Source organism: Suricata suricatta, chromosome 2 (genome assembly GCF_006229205.1).
Source record: "Suricata suricatta isolate VVHF042 chromosome 2, meerkat_22Aug2017_6uvM2_HiC, whole genome shotgun sequence".
Classification (NCBI taxonomy): domain Eukaryota; kingdom Metazoa; phylum Chordata; class Mammalia; order Carnivora; family Herpestidae; genus Suricata; species Suricata suricatta.
In genome coordinates this window covers 53,672,667-53,687,224 of record NC_043701.1, presented here as the reverse complement: position 1 = coordinate 53,687,224, position 14,558 = coordinate 53,672,667, and positions in this window count along the sequence as shown.

The following is a 14,558-nucleotide window of genomic DNA, read 5'->3' as shown; positions in this document are numbered from 1 at the left end:
GTACAGAGCAGATAGTATACGAAAATGTTCCCCCAACTGGTAGCCATTGTCACTGCCATTGTTATCTTTATGACTGAAATTGCAATATTTCATTTAAAATCATAACCTAAATTGTACCTAGTGTGGATGATAACTATGAAAACAAGGCCCCTTTACATGTAGGGAAAATGACTGGAAAGAAATAAAATGCACTCTTTTGAAACATAGCTATATTTGGATAATGGAACTAAGAAGGTTTTTTTCTTTTTCTACATTTTTATGTTTTTCTTGGAGTATTAACTATTTTGTGATCAATAAAGTAAACGCTGTTTCATTTTGAAGTATTTTGTACTTAATATTATGCCAACATTAATAGTAGCAAAATTATATTAACATCCTGGCCAAATTAATGAATCTGGAAAGATGCTTCACATTTATTCCTAAAAGTTTGCATTAGATATTTAGTTTCTATGCAAAAACTTATTTAAAATTTGTTTTAATGTTTATTTATTTTTGAGAGAGAGAGAGACAAACCATGCATGGTGAGAAGGGCAGAGAGAGAAGGAGATGCAGAATTTAAAGCAGGTTCCAGGCTGTGAGCTGTCGGCACAGAGCCCGCCATGGGGCTTGAACCCACAAAGATCATGACCTGAGCCAAAGTCAAACGCTTAACTGACTGAACCACCCAGGTGCTCCGCAAAAATTTACTTCTCATAGAAACATCTAAGGCAAAGGCAGCACTCAGTTTTGTAGTCTTCTCAGAAATACTTTAATTTAGATGAATTTTGCAGGCCACAGCGGTAACAGGGAGAGAAAATACGAAGACTCTTTTCGTTAGCAGAATTTGGAAATATCTGCCTTGTGGAAAAGAAATCCTCTATACTTAGAAAAGTCAGCAGCTGAAATGATTTGCCCGAATTTTGGCATCAGACATTCCACATATAGTTTCTCTTGGAGGATGAGAAGTTGGAAAAAAGGACTCCATTTCTTTCTAGCAATACAAGGGCCATTAAACCTCATCTTGGTTTGGAATTCCTCACTTTTCGTTATTTACATTGGTTTTTATTCAACGCGGCTCTCTTTTCTAGATTTCAAATAAAGTCAGTTCTGGTTATTCTATTTTTAGGATACATTAATTCCAACTCTTTTTCCTGCCTCTCCCCTCTACCAAATTTTGAAGATCAGATTTCATTTCAGGTTTTCAATCGCTAGCTGAAAGTCCTGCTGAGATCTTCTTGCTCCCTGGATTTCTGGTGGAAGAAAGGTTTTCTCTCTCTCTGAGGGGGGATATATTGGAGTCCTTCTTTACCTTTCCCACAGGGATATTAGAGACAATGCCTTTGGGGCAGGAGAGGGGCCTTGCTTTCTGAGCTGTGATGGCAGCCCAGCTGGCCTCCATTGGATGCTTCTCACCAAAGCTCCTGGGATGTGCAGGGGCTGCGGGAAGCCTGTCATCACCTTCCATCCTGCAGGGCTTCTCAGCCCTTCCTCCTACGGCTGCAGCTGTTCACCAACTAGTGTCATTTATGCTTCTGCCACCAGTGGCTGCCACTGGCTCCCAGCGGCATTAATCCCCCAAAGCATCTCTTACTCCAAATGCTCTAATGAGAAAGCCCAGCCTCGATCAGCATTCGGAACTCGGAACTCGATAGTGCTCTCTGTGCCCCTGCAGCACTCTCACCTCTAAGTCCTTTGTTGCATCCACGATGTCTAGTGAGCTGGGCGCTTCTTCAAAGGGCAAACTCAGCTCAGTCAGGCACAGCCTGCAGTGAGAGATACCTTCCAACGAAGTTCTTTCAGTGAACATCATTGGCTCATTCACTCATTCATCAACAATTGCTTCTTGAATGCCAGGTATGCGCCAGACACTCTGCTGGGTGGGAGGGATTTCCAAAAGGATTTGAAAATTGGCTGAGTCTCTGAGACTAGGACGAAGGATCCAAATTAAAAACAAAGCAAAACAAACAATAAACTTGATTAGGCAACGTCAGAAATGTGTTTACACAAACCCCAGAGGGGAGAGAAAGCAATGACGAACCTTCCTCCGAGATCCCCTCAGTTTTCCTGGAGGAGGTGAATGCTCAAGCCTCTCTTCTAGAACAGGGTTGGAGAAGGAGCAAGAGGAGCATGCACAAAGGCAAACAAGTGTGGAACAGCGTGGAAGGTTTTCAGTATCAATCGAATGTAAGTTTCTAAGAACAAGGATGTTGCAGGACATAGAGCTAGAGAGGAAGAAAAGGGTCATGGCTTGCTGGGCATTACAGATCCTTTGCTATGGAATCTGTACATATTCTGAGTACACTCAGTGCAAGAAAGAAAGAGAAACAGAGAAATGTTGCCCCTAATTCGAAAAGGTGACTCTAAAAGAGAATTCCCTGGAAGTGTGGAGGAAGGCAGGCAAAAAGAGATGCCTGAAGTAAGCATAAAATGGTTGGGTACCCTGAAGTAGTTTATGTAGCTTCAGAAGTTCTGGGAAACGCCCTGGATGGGGTTACATTCTTTCAGAGCAGCAAGGAGCAAGCACTGGGGAGATGGGGGAAGTGAGCGAACACCCAGGAAGCAACAGGGAGGTTGCCTGGGACATGTACAGTTTGGCATCTGGCTGACATGCTTTTGTTGTTGACCATAATCTTGAAGCCCCTTGGGGCCCTCCCTGAATTAATTAGGTAGAGGTGAGGAGCAGTGTGTCATCGTTGAGATTCTATGGAGGTAATAAGCCATCAGACTTTGATTTTAAATTCTATCTGCAGGTTGGTAAACTTTTGGGGGCAGTTGAATTTTTTTCTCATGTCTAGACAACATGTAAGAGAAGTGTTTGTCACATAGCAGAGTTTTTAACTCCCTATGGTGAGATTTTGTTTTTTTCTTGACAATCAAAGTAAAACTCAAGAGAGGTTGAGTAATTTGCCCAACATCACAGAGTAGCACCCTTGTTGCTTGTCTAAAGGAGAATCTCTGAACTTGGCTTCATTCCCGATTTTTTCTCCTCAAGGAGAATTTGTTGAATTTTTCTTGGGAGTGAAGTAGTCATTTCGGATGCTGAAATTTAGATATTGTTCCTTAATGAACAAACGCAGTAAGCTTCTATAATAACATTTGTATGAAAATGTGGTTTTCAGGGTTGCCTGGGTGGTTCAGTCTGTTGAGCATCGGACTTTGGCTCAGATCATGATATCACAGTCCTTGAGTTTGAGACCTGTGTTGGGCTTTGTGCTGACCATTCAGAGCCTGGAGCCTGCTGTGGATTCTGTGTCTTCCTTTCTTTGCCCCTCCCCTGCTCATGCTCTTTCTCTCTCTCAGTTTCAAAAATAAATAAACATAAAAAGAAATGTGGTTTTTAGCAAGCAGTCCGTAAAGGGTGAGGTAGGTCCCTGTTTGTGTCTCCACTCCATCCTATTTATTTTTCCAAACAATAAAAGAAAGGGACGCATATACTGTAAGTTCCAAAACACCAACACTTTTACATACACACATCAGGAAATACACCATGAGGTTTTCATAAACATTACTCAGCCACGTGAGATGTATTCTGAGTTAAGTACTCTGCAAACATCATCACATCTGGTCTTCAAAAACGACATTTCTTTTATGTGGTCTGTGGACAGTTTTGCAATTATATATCATTTGTGTGTTATTAACTTGTGAAAGTGCTTCAAACCGTATTTTCATTGTTATGAAGAATGGCATTAAGTGCCCACATGTGTGATGTGTTGTTCCAGACCCAGGGGAAGGACCATGGATCCAAAACAGGCGCTGCCAGTGAGCAGCTTACAAGCAACAGTTGTGTCTATCAGCACCCCTCTAGGCAGCAATGAAAAACAGACAATCCATTGAATTAGCTAGATTCAAGGTTTCACAATAGACACTCTAATAGAAATACCCTGATGTATTCTTACCGCCTCTCCTCCCTCAGAACTCAGGCACTGCACTGGGTATTCACTCTGCAACTACCCGCTCCCTAGAGGCTGGTGAACTCCTATATCTGTTTTATTTGAACTAGAACAGGGAGACAGGTGTATAGGCAAGTGTTGATGGCCATGTTGGACCAGGAAGATCCACACATTCCTAATGTTGACATTAGGAGCAGCAAAAATCCCAAGGACTCTTTTGTATTTGGTGGTGGTGGTGGGATTTCCTGGACTGTATCTTTTACTTTGGCATCCCTCCAAACAAGGACCACCATCACACTTTTTCTACTCCGTACATGTGATTGAGATGGAGTTTGTCATTTGCAACCTAACAAGTTATCTTGGGGTATGCCTGGGTGCTCAGTTGGTTAAGTGTCCAACTTTGGCTCAGGTCATGATCTCACGGTCCGTGAGTTCGAGCCTTACCTTGGGCTTTGTGCTGACCACCCAGAGCCTGGAGCCTGCTTCTGATTCTTTGTCTCCTTCTCTCTGCCCCACCCCAGCTCATATTCTGTCTGTCTGTCTCATATTCTCTCTCTCTCAAAAATAAATAAACATTAACAAAAAAAGTTATCTTGAACGTAAATAGTGATTGGTATAGAATGAACAAAGTACGCCTATAGAGTAATGAGGTCGGTCCCACAGATGTCTCCGTTTAGATTGTGTGGAACTTTGCAACCATGAAAAGCAACCAACTGGCGAGTGGTGAGTTTTCTGACCTGGGCTGCTTAGTCAGGAACTAAGGGACCGTATGTCAGGACAGTGAGGATTGTGGGCAAGATGGACCGATGAATGGCCAACGCCATGATTTAATCATAACCACTTACATTATTACTCAATTACACCATGTAAATAGATGGTGATACACACAGTTAACTGTGCAAATATTAGACATAGATTCATTGCAAGATGTAGATTATTCATCCCTGCTAGTGCCAGAGTTTTGGGTGTGGCACCAAGTCTGGAGTAAAAATATATGACTTTTGTGTTCAGAGATCAAGAAAAGGGACAAATTAATCCTTGCTCCTTAATGATTGGGAAAGTTTCCAACTAATTATTAAAACTGAACATCTGAATGCTCCTTTTAATTTTAGATATAAATGAGAAACGTAGGTTACTGTCACACTACAGTATTTGTCTTCAGTAGTACTTTGACAGAGATAAAAAGAAGCTGATTATGAAAATGATGAAAATGAATTTTTCAAAAAAGTGTCATATTCAAGTCAGGTTCTACTTATTAAATCTATTTTTCATTAAAATAAATAAACAGCATCTTGGTCTCCAAGTCCACACTATTCCACTTATAGTATTTCACGCTTTACAAAGTCATGTCAATAAGTTATCAAAACTAATGAAAGTAGATTTTACAGTGGAAAATCTGACTGAAACAGTTTTTACTAGTGTGTTTTTCCAGATAGAACATGTAAAATTACTGAGAAGTGAGTGTTTTAAAAAACAATATTGTAAAATGCTTCCTCACCCCTGGGCAGTCTTCCCTCATCCCTGAATTTAGGCATTTTTAGTTTGTTCCTTCTGTGGGCTTTGACCCTACTTAGGGTGACAAATGGCATGTATCCATGGTTTAAAAATTGTACAAATAAACAAAAAAGAAAGTAAAAAAAAACCACTGCAAATGTCATTAATAAGAAGGAGCCTTTCCTGGTATTGTGTGATATTTTTCTAAACATCTCTGAATGTGTAGCTGCAGATATAAAGATAGATAAAGTATAGGGGTGCCTGGGTGGCTCAGTCGGTTGAGCCTCCAACTTCAGCTCAGGTCATTATCTCTTGTTCCTGGGTTCGATCCCCGTGTTGGGCTCTGGGCTGACAGCTCAGAGCCTGAAGCCTGCTTCTGATTCTGTGTCTCCCTCTCTCTCTGCTCATGCTCTGTCTTTCTCTGCCTCAGAAATAAGTAAAACATTAAAAAAAAGATAAATAATGTGTAAAGGCAGAAATAGTATTTGAGTCATTTTACTTATGCTATTTTAAGATAAATTGCATTTAATTTTATTTGAACTTAAAGGAAACTAAGTTAAATTGGAAAAACAACTGGTATTTATTTTCATCACAATTCTAAACAATCTCTTTACATTAAAACCAAAAAAAAAAAAAAAGTTGTATGAAATCTATTAAGACCAAAGCCATTCTTTGGGGTAACTAAATGTTTCTTTATTTCTTTTTTATTTTTTTAATGTTTACTTATTTTTGAGGGAGAGAGACAGAGAGAGAATGAGGGAGGGAGGGGCAGAGAGAGAGAGAGACACACACACACAGAACTTGAAGTAAGTTCCAGGCTCTGAGCTGTTAGCACGGAGCCTGATGCAGGGCTCAAACCCATGAACTGAGAGATCATGGCCTGAGCCAAAGTCCGATGCTTAACCAACTGGGTCACCCAGGTGCCCCTTAACTAAAATGTTTCAACGTTAGGCTTTAGTTATTTTATACCCCCGTTACCCTCAATTTTTCTTATTTATATTCTATACATTCAAAAAACATCTCTTGAGATGATTGTAGATTCAAATCTACAAATGTTAAAAAATAACATAAAGAGATCCTTTCTACTCTTCACCCAGTTTCCTTCAAAGATAACATCTTGCCTATGTGCAACACCACAACCAAGAAATCAACGTTAATAAAATCCATCATTCTTATTTTGATTTCACGGGTTTTACATGGATATGTGTGTATGTAGTTCTATGCAATCTTATCCCATGTGGAGATTTGCATGATACCCAGTATGGCCAAGATACAAAATAGTTCCATCACAAGTATCCTTTAAACTTTTGTGTCAAGAATCTGTTATTCATACCTCTAATTTTGTCATTCCAAGAACATTACAGGGTTCATGCATTTGATTTGATTATTTTACACTTAGTGGAATCCTCTTGAGACCCACCAAATTGCTGCATGTGTCGGTAGTGTGTTCTTATTTATTGCTGGGTCATAGTCCACAGAATGGATGTATCTCAGGTGCTTACCTGGTAACTCATGGAAAAATACTTGGGTTTCTAGTTTTAAGTTATCACATGTAACTTGTCTAAGTTCATTTATGAACAGGTGTTTCAGTGAACATAAGCTTTCATTTCTCTGGAATTAATAGCCGAGAATACATTTGCTGGGTTGTATGGTAAGCATGTATTTCAGTTTTGTAAGAAACTGCCAAACTCAGAGTGGTTTTACCATTTTACATTCCCACTCACAATGAGTACATGATTCAATTTCTTTGTATCCTTGCAAGTATTTGATACTATCATATAATATTTTTATTTTTTATTTTCACTTATCGCCTCTTGGCCTTTTGGCTAAGATCAAGTGTATTTTTTATTTTTATTTATTTATTTTTATAAAAATATTTATTTATTTTGAGGAGAGCACAAGTGGGGAAGGGGCAGAGAGATGGGAACAGAGGATCCAAACCAGACTCTGTGCTGATGGGCTGAGAGCAGTGAGTCCAATGTGGAGCTTGAACTCATGAACCACAAGATCATCACCTGAGCCAAAGTCAGACACTCAACCGATTGAGCCACCCAGGTGACCCTCACATATTATTTTTAAATGTCCATGGCAGTAATACATATTCTTTCTCACCACAATTGTTTCTCCCAACAGTTGTATACTTAAAAAGGTTGAAAAGTCAACCCATATGAATGCTATATTTGGATTGGTGGCTGGATTTTATTAAGCACTTTTGTTGTTGTGCCCTGTCTTTTAAAATCTTATTTAAAAAGTCTTATTGGTGGGGCACCTGGGTGGCTCAGTTGGTTAAGTCTCCAACTTCGGCTCAGGTCATGATCTCCCAGTTCATGGTTCAAATCCCGCATTGGGCTCTGTGCTGATAGCTCAGAGCCGGGAGCCTGCTTCAGATTCTGTGTCTCCCTCTCTCTGCCCGTCTATCGCTCACTCTCTGTCTCTCTCTCTAAAATAAAATAAACATTAAAAATTAAAAAAAATCTTATTGTTGTAGTTTTTCTCACATTTTTACATGGTTGAGAATAGTTTTGGCCTTTTACTGACAGAAAACTTGAGTGCTTAACAATTTTAAAGGCCATTAATTCATGGTCTTCTGGCATTTCTGGTCATTAATAAAGAACCTAAATTCTCCCCCTCCCCAAAATGTTACTTCTTTTTTTCTACCTGGATACTTTCATGATTCTTTATCCTTTAAATGCAGTAATTCTACTGGCTGTATCTTGCTGTAAATTTTCCTCAATGTGTTTATTCTAGGTTAATCTGCAGAGTGAAATATTTCTTTATTTCATAAAAGCTTTCTTGTATACTTTGGAATATTTTAATTTGCCTTTTCCTATTCTGTTATTAAAAAAACAGCAGTTTACTTTACCTCTGGTAGACTCTCTACTGGGAAGCAATGGAAATGGCCAGTTGATGCATGGTGTTGATGCATGGTCTTCATCAGGAGAGTCTGCTGTCCCCATGGTCTCTCTGCATCTTGTAGCTGTGATCTCAGGGACATGAGTGATTCATCTCTGGTTGGAGCTTCTGGAAGAAATCCTCAGTCTTGCTTGACCACATGTGAGTCTGGAATGTGTAGCAGTTGACAGCTATGCTTCACTCTGTCACATGAGGTTTGGAAATTTATTTGATTCGTAAAAATGGTGTTTTTCCTTCTGCCTTTCACCTTCTTTGAGTTGTATTGAAGGATTTCAAGAAGGAGAAAAAAAGCAAAGAGCCCAGCCCATCTATCTTTAATAGGAAGTATCCATGACCTCATCTTCACCTTGCTCTCCTCCTGCTCCAGGCAGTGTTGACACAGAGTTGGATAATACTTACTGAATGACTGAACAAATGAGTAGATTAACATATAGATTATGTTCTGTACTAAGCAGAAGCCATAGACAATGATAGTGGCTGGAATCAGCTAAAAGAAATAACCAAGACTGGTTCTGACAACCATGATTGAGTGGCCCATTAAAGAACTCATTTGATATTTTTCATCATTTCCTGAATTGCCCCATATACAAATCAAGTAAATGAATCATTAATAATCAGTCCCCATTGTGAAAATTGCTAAAATAAAAGGATCATTATAGTCCAGTAATTTGTGTTGTAAGAATATAGCTATCTTCATAAAGCTTCTAGGGTCTGCCAGATTTTAACTATTGTCATTACTATTGAAATTTCATGGGAAAGAAGAAATAAAAGAACTTTCAGGTGGTGAGAATAGCCCAGCCACCATAGCACCATGTCCTTTGGATTTTCTGATCGACCCTTCTCTTTGTGTTCAACACAGGCCTGGGCACATGAGGTATAGTATCACGGCTCTGGTTTTTTTGAGGTTACTGTAAAATCATGGGAATAACTGCAAAGTTTTTAGAACTCTGAAATCCTTGTATCTTAGAAGCAAATATTTAAGTAAGTCTTTATTAAACTTAGTAAATATTAACCTAAAAAGTAAGTAAACAAACAAACCAAGGAACTTTTGTACATTGTTGGGGGGAACCAAAGAGGTACAACCATTGGAAATTGGACCTATCCATTTAAGGTAAAAAATGCATTCTCTTCCAAACAGCATTTTAACTTCTAGATATTAGACCTAACAAAAATTCATGTTCAGGTGCACCAAAAGAAATATACAAAGTATTTATAGCAGTGTTGTTTGTAATTAGAAACAACCAAAACATTTATCAAGAGTCGAATGGACAAATAAATTGTGGTGACTCATAGGAGGAAGTACTATATATTAATTTAAATTAATGAACTAGAGTTACATAGGTCAATCTCAGAAACATAATGTTGAGTGAAAGACACTAGGCCCTAAGGAATAAATATTGTGTCATTCCTTTCATATAAATCCCAAACTAGATAAAACCACGTGTTAGAAATCAGCATGGTGGTTTCTTATGGGTAGAGGGAGGGGGTAATGATTAGCATGGGTGAAGCTTCTGGGATGTGGGCAACATTTTATTTCCTGACTCTATGAAGGTTACATGAGAGTGTTAACTTTGTGATTGGTCCTCAAATTGTTCACTCTTGATTTGTGTGTTTTGCTGTATGTGTATAACACGTCAATCAAAAACTAAAAATACGGGGGCTCCTGGGTGGCTCAGTCGGTTAAGCGTCTGGCTTTGGCTTAGGTCATGATCTCATGGTTTGTGGGTTCAAGCCCCCTGTTGGGCTCTGTGCTGACAGCTCAGAGCCTGGAGCCTGCTTCGAATTCTGTGTCTCCCTCTCTCTCTGACCCTCTCCTGCTCGCTCTGTCTCTCAAAAATAAATTTAAAAAGCATCAAAAAATTAAAAAAAATATGTACAAATCAATAGAACAGATACTTTCAGATGGGAGATTGAAAAAAGAAGGAAAAATAGTGGAAAACAAACCTGGCAACTGTATACGTGTATGTGTGTGTGTGTGTGTGTGTGTGTGTGTGTGTGTGTTTGTGTGTATACACATGTTCACAGGTATATATGTGTAAAGGGATAACACTAAATACATCTTAGGAAAATAAGTACAAATGACAACTCTTTAAGCAAAGAGACAAGGAAATCCTAATAAGTACTAATTTACATTAATAAAATATTGGAGTTGTCTGAGGTGACATTTTAAAGGTGTCAATGAGGGAGGCTGGGTGGCTCAGTTGGTTAAGTGTCTGACTTCGGCTCAGGTCATGATCTCATGGTTTGTGGGTTTGAGCCCCACGTTGGGCTCTGTGCTGACAGCTCAGAGCCTGGAGTCTGCTTCAGATTCTGTGTCTCCCTTTCTCTCTCTGCCCCTCCCCTGATCACACTTTCTCTCTCTGTCTCTCAAAAATAAATAAATGTTAAAAAATATAAAAATAAAAATAAAATAAAGATGTCAATGAGATGAGAGACTTAAGGGGTAGAGAAGTAAATCTATTATAAAAGATTGCTCTTGTTGTATAATGAAATAATGATAAAGTAGAGTTTCATGGAAGGAAATAGTTGGTCCCTTTTTTAAAAAAAATAGTAGCATCATAGATCTCTGTCTCTGAGAGCATAGAAAAAAATACAACTAATGAAATAAAAACGTATAGTGAAATTCAAAACAATCATGGAAATGGTATTAAAAACATCAAAAAACAATGACAAAAGTCAGGAGAGGAAAGAACAATGTATACAATGAAGTGAATGGGTATTAAGTACATCAGTCACTGTACTACGTGTGATGGGTAGTCTTAGGTGGACACCCACATATCCCCGCATCTTGGTGTTTACACTTTGCGTAATATCTTCCCCTGAATGTTGGCTGGGCTAAGTGACTTGTTTCTCTAAGACTAGAACATAGCAAAAGTGGTAAGATGTCACTTCTGAGATTAGGTGACAAAAGCTCTGTGGTTTTGGTCTTGGACTGCTCTCTCTTGCTCTCTTGGGCACCTGCTCTGAGGAAAGCCAGCTTCCATTGGTGACTTTCTTTTTTTCTTTTTTTTTTTTTTTTTTACTGTGGAAATAAATGAGACCAATCCAATGAAAAGAGGTGAAGGCTATTTTTTCAGAGCTTTCCATAGCAAGGGGGTCTTCTGTCATCAGAGGCTCAAAGGCAGGCAGAAGAGTGGGAAAACTTTACGGTAGAAAATAGGGAAGGCTTCAGGTGCCCTGATGGAGGCTGTTGGCATGTGGAGGTTGTGGATAGCCACTGGAAGTGGGCACACGATGAGACTTGCTAGGAGTACATATTTGGTTTTCTCTGATTGATTCTACTTTGGAAATGGGGTCAAAAATTAAGGGAGCTGTCAATAATTAATCAAGTACTGATCATTTGAGGCCAATTGTTACAATGGTTATTGTTTGGAATCCTGGATTTTTACCAGACATAGCTGTCTGACTTCCTCCAAGTCTGACTTAGAGCAGGCTGGCTGTAAGAGGGAAAAGAGAGAGCTGGATAGAGGGTGTAAATGAAGGACAAGGAGGGGGAGCATTTCCTAGGGAAATGAGTTTGTTTCTTATTGCTTAACTTGTGAACTGGCCTACTAACCCTGACTGAACGATCTTATAGAAGAGCAGGTTTTCTTTTCTTTTTCTTTTTCTTTCTTTTTTTTTTTTTTAGAGAGAGAGGGTAGGGAGAAAAGTAAAGGCAGAGAGAGAGAGATAGAATCTCATGCAGTCTTGGCACTATCAGTGCAGAGCTCAATGTGGGGCTCTAACTTATGAACAATGAAATCATGATCTGAGCCAAAATCAAGGGTTGGACACTTAATCAACTGAGCCACCCAGGCACCCCAGTGAAGCACATTTTGATTCAGAATTTCATTTGAAGTTCTCATATACCAATAAAAAAATGCTGTTCACTGGACTTGTAGACACTTATTCCCTTTCTTTCCAATGGCACCTCTCAAATGACCAATTTTGTTCAAATCAAGTGTTCCTAAGAATGGCCAGTGATGGTCCAAACATCCTTGGTGAAGTTGTGCTGCTTAGAAAAATAGACACAGAAGTAGGATTGTGAGTGTTCATATAAGAAGCAGGAGTTTTCCCTCATAGAGGAAAGGATGTAGACTTACACAACCCAGGAAACCTGGTGATGGTTGGTACAGATGTAGTGTTCTGGCCTTCAGCATCTGGCCTTGGGCCTTTAACGTGACAGCTGGCTACCCCCAACTAAGAGCTGATAGTCTGTACCTTACCCCGCCCCTGCAGGTGGGGCTGTCTGCTGTCTCTGGATCAAGGCCAACCTCACGGAACAGAAAATGAAAATGGAAGGAAAATTTCATCCAGATTGCTGGTGACTCACAGCAAAGTTTGTCTAAGTGGATACCAGTCATTGAAAAGTCACCAGTGTGTGAAACAAACTTAAGCACGAGGACCTGTGCTTGTGTTTTGTACTGATTCTCCTGATGACAGCCCCACCTGAAGAGTAACCCAGAAGACAGCAAAAAGGGCTGAAAGGAATGGCTTGATTCCATCAAGAATCCCGAACAAATGGGAACGAATAACAAAACCCAGGTACTAAATGAGGAACTCACTGAAAAGAAAGCAGATTCAGACCAGTGCTGACTTACCATGTCTTCATGGGCTGAACAAGCCATGAGGAGTGGGGGCAAAAGGGCATCTGTGGGTACCACACCTTGTTGAAGGTCAGGATCAAAGCAATGGGCAGTGCAGACTGGGGTTCAGTGGGGCTTCCATGATTCTTTATGGGAATAAATGATGACTAAATGAAAACAAAGGCTATTTATTCAAAACTCTAGAAAACAAGGCAGTCAGCCACTGTCACTTTAGTTTTGTCAGAGATTCAGAGGCAAGTCAAGGAGTGAGAAAGATGTATTGCAGAATAGAGAGGCTTCAGTGTTGCCCCGATTGTAGGCTTGTGGCATGGGGAAGCTAGAGTTGGTTACTCAGAGTGGGCATCCTGGTCCATTGGTTAGGGGTGAATATTTCACTTTCTCTGATCCTGCATTGGTGCTGAGTTTAAAGCAGGAACAAAATTTGGGAATCTGTTATTAATCAGGTGCTCATAATTTGGGGCTCATGGTTATAGAAGTTATTGTTTGGCTTCCTGGATTGTTATTAGACATAGCAATCTGACTTCCCCCAAGACTGACTTACAGCAGGCTGGCTTCCTGGCCTGGTTACTGTAGATAAAGTATTGGTTTCCTGGGGGCAGGTTGTGGGTTAGAGCTCTATTTTTTTTTACATTTATTTATTTTTAAGAGACAGAGACAGAGCACAAGTGGGGGAGGGACAGAATGAGAATGAGACACAGAATCCAAAGCAGGCTCTAGACTCTGAGCTGTCAGCACAGAGCCCAATGCAGGGCTTGAACTCACAAACTGTGAGATCATGACCTGAAATGAAGTTGGAAGCTTAACTGAGTGAGCCACCCAGGCACTCATAGGGCTCTATTTTTGTATGTAGTCTGGCAATTGTTCAGTTTTATATTCCATCTCTCACCACCAAGAGCCAGAAAAGACCCAAGGCCTGCCAAAAACCAGGGATCTTGGTTTAGGGTCACTCCAATGGGAGTGTAGACATAGTGAAATCCCTGGTCAACAGCATGATTGGAACCTTGTCAAAGACCCTTAGCCAGAAGCATCCAGACAAACCACTTTCAAATTCCTTCCCCAGAGAAACTGTGAGATAATCAGCCACTATGTCTTAAGAAAATTTGTTGAACAGTGACAGATAGTAATACATAAGTGTAAAAGAACTTGACACCCATAAAACTATCAGGTTACATTAAAAACATAAATGCATAAAAGAAAGGTGGGGAAAAATGCATGTATTATACTCAGGAAATAAATGGAGAAGGGGAGAGTCTATTAATGAAAATATAAACATTAATGGACTTGACCTTTTCTTGGCTACAAGATAATATATTAGAAATATATATTATAAATTAGGAAATTATTATTCCTCATTTTTCATATTATGGATGAATTATATTTTCTGTTTCATAATTTTTTTTGTTTTCCCATTTTCCCATATGGAACATAACATTTTTAATCAGAAAATCTAAAGAAATAAAGTCCTTCTCCCTTCCTCCCTCTCATATTTCCTCCCATCTTGTTGAAGGGTTGAGATCTCTCTGAAAATTTTTCTCATTCTTTATTTTGGTGCCTATTATTTCTTGCTTTCACCCTTTTGAATTTTGAATTTGAAATAGCCTTTCCTTCCATTTCTGTCCTCCCTTTGCCTTTTAGATATTCATTTTGACTGTTTCTTCCTGGCTCATGTGAAAATTTGTTTTTAACAACCATTTCC